This window comes from Phalangium opilio, unplaced genomic scaffold, assembly GCF_054372755.1.
Source record: "Phalangium opilio isolate 3A_F unplaced genomic scaffold, DU_Popi_V2 ptg000329l_1, whole genome shotgun sequence".
In the NCBI taxonomy this organism is placed as follows: domain Eukaryota; kingdom Metazoa; phylum Arthropoda; class Arachnida; order Opiliones; family Phalangiidae; genus Phalangium; species Phalangium opilio.
Window position 1 is genome coordinate 1,061,127 of NW_028324226.1, and position 15,655 is coordinate 1,076,781.

Consider the following 15,655-nt stretch of genomic DNA (forward strand, 5'->3'; position numbering starts at 1 on the left):
TATTGTAAACACCCCCCTCCCCTCGGAAAGGATCTTCAGTAGTTGAAGCCCGAGCTTGATGTTGTAGTATCCTTGCATGTGGTTAAAACACTTTTACAGGAGCCCTTTGTAAAAAATACATTGTGCCAAACTTCTGGTTGAATTAAAACTACAAATAGCACTGCACACCTTCCTAACTTGGGTCCCAGAATATCCAACCACGTTTTTCGACAACGCGTGACGCACGCCATACGCTAACGAAAAAAAAAGTATTTGAAAGCCCGCATGTTCATTGTTTCATCCCATGGTTAGTTTTCTCTATTGATAACCCAGCGTGTTAAGCCTTGGCTATTAAAACAACAGTGATAACAGTTAGGCTTAGCTGAAATTTAGCTATGAAACGCCAAACGGAACGGACTATGGTTTGTTGGAACTCGTGCGTGACATTTTGGCGGACCAAGACACGAATAGTTGTTATAAAAAGGTATTCAAACCCTCTTTCCCTCGCGTTACCCCCCCCCTTACTTTCAAAGGTATTATATCTACCTGTAAATGTCTGTACGTAACGAATTAAAACGTAACATATAGTGTAGGTGGGTATGAAAGAGGTTTTTTTTTCTTCTTTTCGCGGTCAGAAAAAAATATAATTGATTAGCTTGTATTATGAACTGCAAATTGCAATAAAGGTGTTCCGCCATGCGTGTTTTAATTAAAACTAACTCTATAGGGACTTTGAGTTAGGAAGATCCACCGCACCGCCATTACCCCCTCCCCCTTTTATATATATGTATACTATGCATTTATTAAATTATATCAAAAATAACTTTTCATTTTCTTTTGTGTGTTACAGGGTCTCTTGAAATTCGGAGTGTAACTTCTGCGCCTCATGCATTGCATACATCACATCACCTGACGTCTGACGTAAGTACCATTTTACATTAGGTTTATTATACCCTCCGCGTGTTGTCTGGTCATTTCAAAATGCCAATGGACATTTGCCGGACCCTGGTGCTGGTACAAAGATAAAATGTACGATAGCTACCGTGGAAATAAAAAATTATATGGGATAGTAAAAATACGGTGTACAGAACGAATCGTAAAAAGATAGTGCAGACCTCTCTCTAACTGACCAGTACGAAGGACACTGACTGCGACCACAAAATAATCCTAGCTTTTAAATCAAATCAAAGACGCAGGCAGCTTCTTTGGGTTTTATCTTTATGCTGTTTTGTAAACCCATATCCAAAAGGAGACAAGCTGTAAAAAACCTTGAAGAAGAGAGGTGGAATGGAGGCGTAATCTCCATAGTTGTAACGGAGCCTCTGTACCGCCATCTACCTAAAAGTAGTCCTCACATTATTCCAATCGTCGACAACGCCTCCTGTGTCTTAAAAATAGAAGCTAATTTATTAGAATAGCTTCTATTTTTAAATGGCGCTAGGAGGCAGCACTTAACAATCCTCTACTAAAGGTAGGGGAGCGCGCAAGATACTCTGGGAGACGTTCTTGCCGCCGCACAACGTGGCCCAGGATTATTTTTACTCCATCTCACCTCTCTCTTTAAAAGGTATAAAAATACTTTTACCAAAGGAATTTTTGGGGGAATTTTTCTTTCCAATTATTTCTATGTAGGAATAATTCGCCTATTGTGTTTGAGGTATTTAGGTGGGATAGGGAGTAGTGACACCGCGACTTATTTTCCCATACAGTCAAAGGTTAGTATCTGCCATTACCGCGTGATAAAACAATGAAGTTCCGTAACGTTCCGCCCGTGTGCACACATGATTCTTTAATGAGCAGAATTTTTCATCCCCCTTTCCTATCTATGAACCATGGAAGGCTATTAATGTTACATATCCATCCGCGCCGTCGTTTCTTTTTCGACTGTGATAATTCCGGTAGACGTACGGGTTTCCCAAAGCGCCCTGCTTGCGCTTTAGGACCCAACAACATCCTGTGTCGACTTAAACAAAACTTTTCACACAATTAAAATGGCCCCGTCAGAACGAATACCTATACTTTATCCTATATTCCCAGTTGCGGAGGGATTTATTACTTCACGGAGAGCGTAAATTGACATTGATACTAAGCCGATTGCAACGCCTTCACACTGTGAAGCTTATAAATTGAAGTGAATATTTTTAAACTTATAATTAATTGACTGACTTATAATCAACGCCTAGTCCAAACCTCTTTACCTAGAAGGCTGAAATTTTGCAGGCACGTTATTCTTAAGTAGTAGGCACGCCCTAAGAAAGATTTTTGCAATTCGCGGCCATCTAGAAAAATGGCGACCATAAATGTAAATCTTCATGGAATAACATTGATTGCGCGTTTCAACCGATTTCACTAATATAATACAGACGAGTTTTATAGCTTTCGGATTCAAAGTGCATCCATCTTTAAAAATGTGGGCGCTTTGCTGCAAGTAGTAACTGTATAAATAGCTGAAAGTGGAGATAGGTAAGGTTGAGATCACACTTCATAATAATTTACTTTTGATACTTGATGATGACCATATTTTTTTTCATCAAATACTTCGCGATGACGTTATATTATTCAGCGCGAGTTAAAAATGGCGGGAAAGGGTTGCATCGCGGCACGTGGACAAATTTATATTTAAATCAGATTGGGGACGCTCCTATCGTTACGTAGATTTCTTGATAAGCTTGATTAAGGTTTTTAAAATTCGACCCCCGCAAATTCAAAATAGGATGGATTCTATGAACAGACCCATTGGGGGGCCGTGGCTATTTCAGCGGGACGAGTGTATGTGGAATGGGCACCCTATCGTCAAGGGGTTAAAATGGGGACAATGACGTCATGCTAAGGATTAAATATCCCATGGGGTTGGACTATAACTTTTAAAAAGTCCGAACGTAAAGAATAAACTTGCTTCTCCGAACCGACTAATCTTTATTCTAGTTATTTTAGTTTAAAAGCGTACTGTAGTGCCGGGTTTATGTATGGAAAATATATGCATAGTTCCTTCCTTTGGCTTTAGTATCAACTTGGGATTGATTACCATTGAAAGGGGCCCCTGAATTTTTGCGGCCGCCTAGCGGGGCACCCCTAAAATTACAATTTTGAATTTTTCCCGTCCATGAAGAATTGAAACTGGGTTCAATCATCCATCCCCCTTATAAAATATAGTTCTATATAAAACGTACGTTCTTTTGATATATATGGACCTGGTAGGATCCATTAAAAAATATATATCAGGGTCGGAAAATTTACATTTTGGGGATTCCACTTCAACCAATGATAACATACCTAATTTTAAAGGGATCGCGCACTTACTAGCTAAAAACCCTTACGAAGATAATAAGTATTAGACCTCTCTAAAATATGTTTATACCTCAAACCGGATTCGCGTAAATTCAATTCTTTATATACATTTTGTTTATAGTCTTGGGAATTATATTTTAGGGTCAAACCCCTGAAACACTTACAATAAAAGTTGTATTTTCATTTGCATAAATTAGTTCTTTAGTTAATTCCCGCAGGAAATGAAGAATGTAATCAAAATAGACAATGAAACTTCTTGCATATTATTTGAAACGATTTAACCCGTCCGTTTCGAATTTAAAAGATTTCAACAGAAACTTCTATATATAAGAGGACTTTAATTCAATTATAATTGCACTGTCTCCTTTAATGGGCATCATTTTTCGAGCTATAAGCGTCACCGTAAAGAAGGACCTTTTATGATAGTTCTTTTTCCCATTTGGACTGCCGAGTGCCCGCCTGATAAGTACAAAGAGAATTAAGTTACGTCTGCGTATAATGATTTGGAGCAGACGACACCCCGAGGGCACCCGATGCTTTTTGCTTCCAGACGAAAATTATGCAGCTCCCAAAAGAAAAAGGGAGAGAGAGAGAGAAAGAATAAAAAAGAAACACCATCCTTTTTTCATGGTCTATGGAATAATTTGTTTGTCGCGCCAGATGAAGATAGGATAGCTCTGTAATGTCCATTTGCAACACGCGAGATTTTCATTTGCAATGGAGCTACGAAACCCTATAGGGGATAAGAAAACTGCGTGAATTGTTCATAAAACCGCAAGGATTTTGATTTTGTGATTCTAAAAACAAGTTACTTCTTTCATTGTCATCTTTGGAATATGAATATTATTTACTCTTTTCAAAAGACCTCAAATACAGAGAGTCACTTCCTTTTCTTGAAGGGATAAGCTGGACTCGAATTTTCTCTTTTTTAGTCGAAACTTCGAAAGAGCGTATAAAATTATGAATATATCAATTGGAATTATGTTTCTATCTACGATATTAACAAAGATACAAGCAATTAAGTTTCCGCGAAGCACTGGGAAGTACCCCTATTGGACGAATAGTACCACCTGACTTGTTCATCCAATAGGGGTACTTCCGAGTCGTTCGCGGAGAAGCCAAGCGCGTAGTGTCAAAAATTCAAGCCTGGAGTATCCCTTTAAGACACGGAACATCCGGTATGTTGATCCAAAGACGCCAGATATGATTTGAAACAAAAGGAATTTGGTGGACTTGTTACTTTGAAGCCCTATCTAACGTCTTTGTTGTCCACATACCAAATCAATGTTCCCTCTTAACCGTTCATCAAGAAGAATATACCGAGGACCCCCATTAGAAAGGGTCTATTACATAGTCTGTCCAGGAGAAAATAGTCTATCCATAAACAGGGAGGGTAGTTCAATCACTCAATATTCTCAACCATCTCTTGTACAAATCCCGATTATTCAACTTCACCAGTTGGCCCTTCTGGCTGACTGCTGGTTCAGGCTGAATATATATATATATATATTTTTCTCTGGCTTGCGTAAGTACGCAAAAATTCAACACAACTTTTGGATGATCCCCGCGAGCTGTTTCCTTTTCGTTCTGGTCGTCGTCGTCGTCGTTGTTATTATAGATCCCCGACTCTTTATTCGCGGCATAGGTCCAAAATATCCATCCCACTCTTGTAGCGAGCCCTCAGCATCTCTGGCGACGTTTAATTACGCAATCTTCCACCACGGGCAACCCTTTTATTAGCGTGGACCAGAACGCAGGGGGACCAAACTTAATCATTCTTTAGGCTTACTAAAGGCGGGTCGTATTACTTACTACACTTGCACGGAACTTCTATCTTCGAAGTCCCAAAGTATAGTGGCGCTAACACCGCACCGCGCAATTTGGGGATAGTTTTTTATTTTTTTCTAGTCTAGAAGCTTGTATGGCGTTAAGAGCAGACATTGTTAGAAAATTACGGAACTGACCATGGTCGTAGGAAGACTGCACGCTATCTAGTAGAGAATATCTTTTACATAATTTAGTCATTGCTCTCTTGGAAGTGCGTGAACTAATTTGCTTTGGTAGTGGGAATTAGGTTATGTCATCTGTTATGAAGGCAATGTGCGAAGGGATGTGGAATACGTTAGTTTTATACGAGTACTCAGTTTATCTCTATTGTTTTTAAATCGATGAACATTCGTGTCCATGAAGAGTTGGGAGGGTTGTGCCGAGACTTGTGTCAATGCGAATGAGACTCAGCACCTGGAGGGCTTTTTTTGGGTGATGGTAGATGACACCAGGCGGATGGGGCCGCTCATATTAAAGGCGCCAATAAGACTAACGCCGAGAAACTAAGCTGTTAGCCTGGAGCTATCTATCCGACGTACGACAAATTAAATAGAATTATATTCATATACAGGGTGTTTCTGATTAGTCTGTTATAAATTAAAGGGTGCTATGTTCTTAGGATCAAAGTTGAAAGTTTCAAGGGATATGGGGGTCTGCAATATTAAGTTACGGTGATTATGAGCTCCCAAACATTGATTGGCCTTTATGTGGAGTAATTAACGTCACTTTACGAGCGTACGCACACTTCTACAAGACAAATATTAAAAAATTTCTTAGTTTGAAGGCTGATATGTCTCACTCAACATGTGTGAATATTTCCTTTTAGTGGCCAATCAATGTTTGGGAGCTCATATCTCCCGAACTAAATGTTGTAGACCCCATGCACGTTCTTTGACACTGGCCACTCAGTTTGACCCTTAGAACACACTCTTTAATTTATGGCAGACTTATCAGAAACACCCTGTACATACCAAGGAAATTCAAGTATTATGATTTTAATATAATACAGAAAATATTATCGCCTACACACTTACGTTTCCCATTTCTAATTTTATTATTTATAGATCATAATTTCGTAATATTGTTTTTTTTTTTTTAATTTTATTTAATATTAGATGAACATTTCGATGGCTTTATTCTCTCCGAACTAGCTTACAATCGCTAGAGAGAGAGAGAGGGGGAAGGTTTTAGAGGAATGTGGTCCATTTTCGAAATTGCAGATATACGGCCTTCCTAACTAATTTAGGCTTTCAAAACGAGCGACTAATTATCGGGGACGGAAATTAATTCATTAAGTCCAAAACAGCTTGGCGATTCTAATAATGGATTATCTTTGGTATATATATGAATTAATTTCGGCTTATCTCGAGTATTCATGGGACCGATTTAACAGAAAATGAGGTTTATAGCGCAATACGATATTAAACAACCTTAATTTCATGGGGGTTTATATTTAATTGAGGTAGAAAGCACGTGAAAATGAATATAATTTATTTCTCCATGAGTGTTAAATTATGATCCTTAAAGGGATAATGAAATGGTAATAAAACTATTAAAAGTGCGAGTGTGCCACGAGTTTCTCTTCATTTAGACAAAGGCGCGATTTTAATAGAGGGATAAATTACACGAGGCGTGGTTAATTGCTAATTAGTTACTGGTTTTAACCTTTATAAAAATACACTAATACAACCTTAATTTAAAAAAATAAGAGTTAGACTTAGCATATCAACTTCTGGAAATTATCAAATATTAACGGAAAGGTTATGGAAAATTACGTTTTGTACATAGTTTTCAGACTAGGAGGGTTTATACCGTTTACACAAGGAGGCCAGGCTTCAGGTGTTACACAAGTAAGCTAGACTCCCTGTTGGAGTTAAAAGCCAGGCCTTCTTGCGTACATGGTATGAATCCTACTACTCTGAAAACAATGTGTAAGTGATTTCATTATCCCTTTTATAAAATAAATAAAATCATAAACGTTATCTGTTGAAAGTTAGAAATATTGTCACGAAAATAATTTAGTTGAATTGAATATTCTTAAACGAATTTATTAAATTCTTGATAATCACGGAGTAGGAGATGGGTACCCCTTTTGATGTTTCGTTGGTTTGCCTGCCATTGGTGCGATTGTTAGAGAAAATTTTGTTATAAATTTATATACGTAAAGCGTGCAAGCTCCACTTTACCAAAGGGTTTTAGTTATTCTTTTGGGAAAATTCACATAAATATGGTTCTCTAAATACGCTCTTCGGGGAAAACAATGGGCACTGTAAATTTTAATAGCGTAGAATTCTCCGGACTTCGTACGTATACGCGTTTAATATTATTTTAAAACTCTAATTTCACTTTGGCACGAAAGGGGTGGGACGGAATAGCAGCGATTCACTGTTAAGACGAAAAATGGAGAAGGAAAAAAAAAATTCATTCATATTCAAAAGAGACGAACTTCTGCTGGCCATTAAAATTAAGTGAATTAAATACAAGCCTAAAGGGCACGGATGTCACGTACCCTGTATTTTCCTGTTCCCCCTAATGTATCTCAATTACATCTTTCTTGGGTGAACCGAAGAAAGATTTAGTTTTCGGAAAACTTTCCAACAAAAGGGGGGGGGACGTGTCAATTTTTCGAGGAGACCATATTAAAATTGAATCGTACTACCTTTAAATTAAATTAAATTACTTGTACGCTTAAAGTTGGATACGATGTATGTCCCTAGTTTTATAGAATTGGTCTATCTATTCTCCTTCAAGGATATAAGTGAAGGTCAAACGTATTATAATGGTAGCAAAGTCTCTCTTTTAAAATTTATAAAAGCTCGCGAGGTTCAAATTACGGGGTTTTGTCCCGCTGCTTTATTAAAGGACACATTCAAACACCGTATTTTTAGTATCAAATCATGGAATTAAATAGATATCAACGCGTTTATTGCGTATGAACTTTAATTTCTTTTGTGAGCGCGAGAGCTACAGTGCTGGGTTGCACCAGGATTACACTAGATTGATTCACGTGCACTTTTTCTCTAAGTTTTTCTGCTCCAGGTTATTCGTTTCGCTTATATAATGCTTTGGTTTCGGCTTCTAGGCAACAGGTACAACGATAATAACAATAATAATAATAATATCTTTCTCTCTCCGTATGTCAAAGGTCAATATTACTTGTCACTGGTAAATGGGACGTAGATGGGTCCCCCTAGACTTTAGTTTTAGTGACTTTAAAGGTTGGGTAATGATATAGATAGAGGAAAACGTGACTAATGACGTTTGCACGCCTTCCTAACTTTCCCTGTGCTTGGAATTTCTTAATAATTATTCTGGTATTCGGCTTAGCTACATGGACGACCGATAAGCCCTTTTGGGACGAGACGTGATGTCCATTTTGGGAGAAAAAGAAGAAGAAAAAAATAGCCTAAGTTTTCAAATGAGTTTCTATGATTTACAACTTGATAGTTACCTGGAAAATATTCATCCACTTTAACAACCGAACTGAGTGGAAGTTGCGATGCACCATAAATATAATCTAGGCTTCTTTACCTTTGCCGTAATACGGCTTAGAACTGACGAATTTTCTTTCATTTGAAAAAACGCGAAACCGTTTATATCTTCTTGCGCTTGTGGTTTGGTTTAGACAAAATTAAAATACCATTTCTTACAGCAAACTAGATTAAATTTGCCCTCATTTACTTCGCTGTCATGTAACGTTGTCATTACGCTTGAAAATTGGGAATTTCCGAGAAAACAAATGGATTGTTAAAAAGAAAGAAAAAAAAAGGTCACGACCCCGCCAATGTAAGCTTACGTTTCCTAGTAGTAATATTTTTTCGCCTTTATATTTTACATTGATAAATGATTGCTGCCTAATTAACGTTATGCCAACTACCACCAGAGATACGTTAGTTCGGCCCGGGGTCCCAATCTGCGATGAGTTTCATACCCCAAAAAATTCAATGTCAGAAAGACCGGCGATTTTCGTTAGAGCGTAAACAAAATTCTATTGGGCTAATTGCTATTTTTCGAAAGGCCCCGAGGGAAATGAATGATAGGAAATGATACTAACATCCATCCATGTCTGGTCCAGCGTCTATGGACATCCTTCGGAAATAGGTTATCATTGGTTTTTGCAAAAACTCCCTCAGGGCCACAACTGTTTAAAAAAGAAAAAATAAGGCTGACCCATGTAGCATCGAATACTATAATAATAATGTATACTCTCGTTAAATTTAAACATAATTATTTTGAAGCAATTCATTGTCACGGTGTGTTTTTAAACGCGGTGTTGTAGAGCTTACATCCGGGCTACTACTACCACCTTTTGTTATTTGCCCTAGTGAAAGTTTGCGTTTCTTAATCAAACCTGATTCCATGAAAATGTCTATCAAATTTTTCATTATTTATGAAAGAGGCCTCAAATTCAAATAGACCTTTCCATTTGTGTTATATTTTTGATACTTTATATAGGTACGGAAAGTGGGTTTGAAATAGCTTCGAAGTTTCATTGGAAACGTCTATTTGTAATCGAGGAGGTAATAGACCGTGCATATACGAGACCAGTTTATTCGCCTCGTGAGAACCGGTTTCGTTTTACGTCCATTCTATCCATTGTTTAACTAAGTATACGATAAGCGGAACACCATGCACCGTGATAACACCTAACCCCAAAAATTCTCACTTAAGTTGGTTCCCAAAACAATCCAATTGGTTTGGTTAAGTAGAAAAAGTTCGGATTAGGCCTAGTCAAATATCATTTTACAAAAATATGCTTCACTTAAAAATTGTTTTTAATTAATAAAGGTCTTGTTACCATTTAAAAGGGTTCAAAAACCCCTTCTGAAATATTCGATATCAGTTTGGGGAGTGCGTTAGTGGCGTTATAATAATTCTAAGCATGTATATATACATTAAAAGCAAAGGCTTAGTGAACAAATTAATGCACAAGGACAAAGAAGAAGCGACAGGTTAGGAAGGACCACACCACTCACTCTCTATCGCCAGCGATAACTAAAACCAGATAAAATCTCTTAACTCGGGGTCGCGTTCTCTTTGACTGGAGATGATTTAAATATCCGGTTCAAGAAAGAATATTTTCACTGAAAATCAATTTACAAGCTTTATCTTAATTGCGAATAAGACTTTCCCCTTCCTAATTTTCCCCACGTACATACATACCAGGGTACTCGATCTTAAAAGTAAGACACGCAATTTCTAACCAACTAAAACCTTAGAAACAATGCAATTCACTTAGAACCTCGCTTATAGACGTTTTCGGTAAACACTATCCATCAAAATAACCCAGCGAAACATTTGAACCGCGCTCCAAGAAAGCCATAGCCTAGCTAGAAAAGGGGCGCGAAATTAATGAATATTTCCCGCCAAATCCGATATGAAAGTAGATTCAATTCAACTTTAGTTTGCAGTAGAAATTGTATTAACCGTACTCTGAGATTCAAGTAATATACCTACTGACCTCTGACATTGTTAAATTCAATTAAAATTTTAAAATGACCAGCATTGAACCGTATTATAATAAACTTGAAATTTGTTTTCCCCTTAAGCCTAAATAATAAATACGACAGGAAACTCAAAATAAGAGATGATTCAAAAACCTATTAAAATAGAAAGAAAACGAGTTGTACCCAGAGTCAAGTATTTTATGAGGTAATGGCACCCAATGTTATTTCTCCGATAGAACGAAATGCGGTTTAAGGTGTGGTACTGCCATTACTCGATACTGGCGTACAGAAAAATGCGAACTCGGAACCTTTTCTTATTCTTTTCTTTGGGGGGCCGTGGGGCACAACTTTAAAATAGAATAATGATATATCTTGAGATAGGGATTGAAGGAATTAGACAGTGGAAGAAATATACTTCAAAAAATTGGTACAAAAATGTTCAGGTATAAGAAATCGCCCGGGGCCAAACAAGGTATAAGATCACGACTAAAGATGGGTGCCCTATACTATAAGTGTAGTTTTTTTCTTCTATCCGCCACTAGGGGGGAGGTCGAGAAATCAACTATTTTTTTCTGCTGTATACCATCACCGCAAGTCCATAACCTAAGACATCACGAATAATTGCTACCAACAGCTACTGTACATTAGAAGTTCATTATTATGAAGTTTTAGTATTAAAATTTTAATACATTCGGGGTGGTAGGAACGAATTCGGTTCAGTGGACGAAAGATTTTGAGTCGAAAATGTAGCTTTTATGACATTTTGACCTCCTGTGTCACCGTTTATAATAGGGAGTATTTTACGGATGACCCCTTTATTAAATTATATGAGCATTGTCTTTTTGTTTCTTGATTAAATGTAAGGGGTCATACGTAAAACACTATTAATTAAATCAGTGAGAGGTGTAACTTAGGGCCAAATGTCATCGAAGTTACATTTTCATCTTTCCATAGAACCATCCCACTGTACTTCAGTCCTTTACCACCCTCATGGCAGGATTAATTTTCAATGTTCTACTTCAAATTAATATACTTCTTATGCCACCATTTCCGACCCAAATTATATTGTGACTTCATTTCTATTAAATTTGGAAATAAAATTGTAAATTATATAGCTGGGGAAATTATACTATATTTTGTTAGTAACTGGAAACTCGCATTTTGATTATTATTTTTTTTATCTTTGAACCCACAAGTACTTTTGAGTAATTGTTATTTATGGGTGGAATTATATCCTCAGGTATAACGTCAGTTTCTTTCCTGGTAGGGGGACAAGTTATTTAATATTAAGACAATGAAGATCACGGTGGGGGGACCAAGGGCCATTACACCGGATATGAACTAATCTTTACTCGAGGGGCTCCACACAGAATCTTTATGGGATTAATTTGTACGTAAATTTTTATCAATTTTAGTAGAGTGACGTGCACCTCTTTTCGTTGAAGTTCACGAATTTCTATTTATCTTTGTTTAATATAAACGAGGGGCTAATCACTGTCAGATTCCCTGTACAGTTAATCAATTAGTACAGTAAAAGGTACAGCCGTGTACACCGATTACACTGAGTGACCTGCCCCTCGATTAAAAATAATTTCGAATATTTTTCCAGTATATTGGATACGAATTAAACTTGCGGAATTAATTAGAAAGCACTTGATTTTTCTATTATTTATTTACATAGAGAAATGTGAAAGTTTCGAGAGGAAATTAAGGTTTAATTCGGTTTAGTCTAGCGTAACGAAAATATCGAGTATCCATCCGATTTATAAAATGGCCCTAAGGTTTTTGTTTTCTTTTTCAATTCACCTCTTCATTTAACAATATTAGCAGAGATTTTCCCAACCTTTTAAATATTTTAATTCCTTAAATTTAATATTCTCTTTAAATTTGCAATTATTTCCGCTTCGTAAATTATTATTACTTAAGGAGATTTAAAACGTTTCAAGATAATATTATTTGGTAAGGTTTAATATATACATATTTTAAATTAAATTAAATTAAATTAAAAAGAAGGGGTTATGGCGGCGAACTTGTTTTAATTTTTTTTTTCAAAGATATTCGTTATTTGTTATTTTAACTGTAATATTTTTTTGGGATTGAATTAACAATATTTTCGAATTTATTTTCGCATTTTAAGGAATTTAAAGAACGGTTTAAGAAATATATGAACTTCCTATTTACCGTTCTGGTTCAATAGATGGTATACTAAAGAAGTTAATACTAAAAATACCAACAACCAAATCTTATTTAATACCTAACCAAGAATCTATTTTAAAGAATACCACGTATGTTTTTTTTTTCATTATTATTAATTTTTTTATATTTCAATCTATTGTTAAAATACATTATGAAACCAGTTTCACTATATTTAATATAAAATAGACCTTTTGTTAGTGTTATATAGCGAGACTTTTATTATCGTGTTTTCGCCCCCTTAGAATATAATGAATATCAATACAGGTTAGATGTTTACTTTGTTAGCGAAATTAAAAACATAGCCTTTGACGTATACTGCCATGAATGTACCTTTTAAAATCACGTGAATATTGAAATATACAACTTTAAATATACCCTTTATAAATAATAAGCGAATTTTAAAAGAAATTAAGGGTTATTCGCGAGAAAATATGGCAAATTCATGCTTAGCTCGCGTGATGCAAGTTACACGTGCGTGACACCTCACGTCTCTCTCTCTCTCGCTCTCTCTCTCTTTGACTGGCTTCTTTATGTATATGTTATGTTATATATATAATATGAATATTCTGTTAGATATTTTTCTTTTATAATTCTTTTTCTATATATATATATATATATATATATATATATATTCCTAAGAATGTCATGATGAATTAGACCAACCAAGGCTTAGAAAGAGGCCTAAGAATTTCACTTCGTCATCACTTTGAAGTTGTTTTTATGATTATTTAACAGAAAGAATAGGTAGATGATTCAGTTTTTTGGCTATCACCCAAGAAAATCGTTAGGTTTTGAGGACAATATTAGATAGGTTAAGCTATTAATTCTTTCCTAAATTTATAGGAACATAGCCATAGATATAAGAAATAATATATTTATTTTATTATCGTTAAGGGTGCAAGTTTAGGCGATGGTCTTTTATTGTTTGCCAAGGGAGCCAAAAATAAAAATAACTAACAATATCTTGCTGGGTTTTAGTGGGAAAAGGACGTCGTCAGGGTTTTGGGGTATCGCTGGGAATGTACGGCTATTAACGATACCTCCCCCCATACACAAGCACTAAATATAAGAAAGACAGAAGAAAAATAAAAACAAAATGCCCCATTCGTTTTCTTTATATTTCATCGCTGACATACCAATTTTTCATCATGAGAATGTACCAGGCTGTAATATAGGGGTTTTTCAACTACTGTGGTGGCAGTAGTTTCACCAAAAAATTTTATCGATACCAACCTATACCCATTTCCTTTATTTTTATCTATCATTCGCGTGTCGTTAGAAGTTCCTAAATTGACGTACTTGTTGTAATACAGGGTGTGTTGGGATGATCCTATGGGAAATCAATAATGAGCTGAAAATGTATGTAACGTCTATTACATTTTGCCCTAGGGGTCACCCCTAAAGAAGTCATGATTAGATTGTTTTATGGATGACCCCTTAATTAAATTAGTACTGTCTTTCTGTTTCTTATTTAAATATAATTATTAAAGGGGTCATAGGTTAAACACTCGAATCATATCTTTTAAAGGTCAAAATGTCATAGAAGTTACATTTTCGATTCTAAATTGGCCAAGAACACCCCCTCAACCTTTCAGAAGCGTGGTACGCTTCAACACGAGGTGGTGCATTTTCGACTCAAAATCGATTTCGCATAGAAACATCCCAATATACTTCGGGTTCTATAATTATACCCTTTCCTTTTTAGAATACACCCTGTATTATTGCAACTTCGTATTATGAACTACTAGAAATTATATTTTTTTGCGGGCGGTGGTTTTGAGAAGACTTAATAACTTGGAAGCGATAATCTTTGTAAGATATTGTCTATAGAGAGAGAACACGAAGGTTTTTTAGTGGATATAGTATCCTAGGAAAGCTGTACGGTTATGACCCTCCTATATTCCTTAAATTGGATCCCGAACGATCGTCTAGTGAGTAGTCTTTAAAAGAGAATGTAATGTCGCGTGTTACGGGAAATTCTTCCTTCCGGAAATGACTTTAACAGCATCCTTACTACCACTTCCACCCCCCATCCTGATAGTTTCTTCTATATTTTTTTTTTATTTTTTTATTTTTCAAGTTTCGATGCGGACATAGCTCCATGGTTGGTCTATACTATCACAAAAGAGATATATAACAACAAATACATTTTAGCAAAAGAAATAATAATAGCACGTCAAATTAAATTTCTTTGGATATTATTATTTATTTTTTCTTTCTCTCCGTCGCTTTCTTTCTAACAAAGGTTTAGGTAACGTCCTCAGTTCGTTGACCAGGTCAACAACGGACGGGCCTCGGCGATTTTTTAAATTATCACTCAACAATTAAGTTGTAGTGACGTGGTATTAAACGTCCAGGCGCATCCCTGCCCATGCATTTATGTAAATCTTAATTACCTTATCTGTATTTTAGAAAGTGGTACGTCTGTTTGTTTATTCTTCATGCACAGTCACAATTAGTTAATTTCTAGATTTTATTTGTCAAACTACATCATGGTTGATATCATTAACACTGGGGGAAGGTACATTAATTAGAAGTGGGCGAGTTCTTCTCAAGTGTTGAGACTTAGGCGAACCCTTAGCCATAAAAGCTGTAACGAACATTATATTTTTAGCTTTATGAATAACCCCTTATCGTTTAGTTAAACGTTTCAAGGAACGAAACTTACGTACATCATGCGCATATTTCATAGCAGCAGAAGTAAATGAACCGAAGTTACCGGAGTCCTATTGTTTATTCATTAAGCACAAGTTCCTCACAAACCCCCATATTTCAACCCCGACGATAGTCTCGTTCCTCTACTCTTTCGAGTCACAACAATTTTGAAAACGCCACCAAGTGGCCAATGTTCGAGTAACCGGATTTTCCGGGAATTAGTTAAAGTTTTTAAAAATGGCGACTTTTTCCCTCGGAAGATT

The 15,655-nt window shown here is 36.2% G+C and overlaps 1 protein-coding gene and 1 long non-coding RNA gene across 3 annotated transcripts in view; one reads left to right on the forward strand and one right to left on the reverse strand.

The window, feature by feature from the left end:
- Nucleotides 1-15,655, reverse strand: part of LOC149610201 (latrophilin Cirl-like) — a 120,049-nt gene that overhangs the window by 100,469 nt on the left and 3,925 nt on the right. The window lies entirely within an intron of this gene.
- The window catches only part of LOC149610202 (uncharacterized), a 168,769-nt gene that overhangs the window by 94,217 nt on the left and 58,897 nt on the right, over nucleotides 1-15,655 (forward strand). For both annotated transcript variants that reach the window (XR_016376602.1, XR_016376601.1), the window contains one exon: nucleotides 830-900. This is a non-coding gene — a long non-coding RNA (uncharacterized LOC149610202). The remainder of the gene's footprint in view (nucleotides 1-829; nucleotides 901-15,655) is intronic.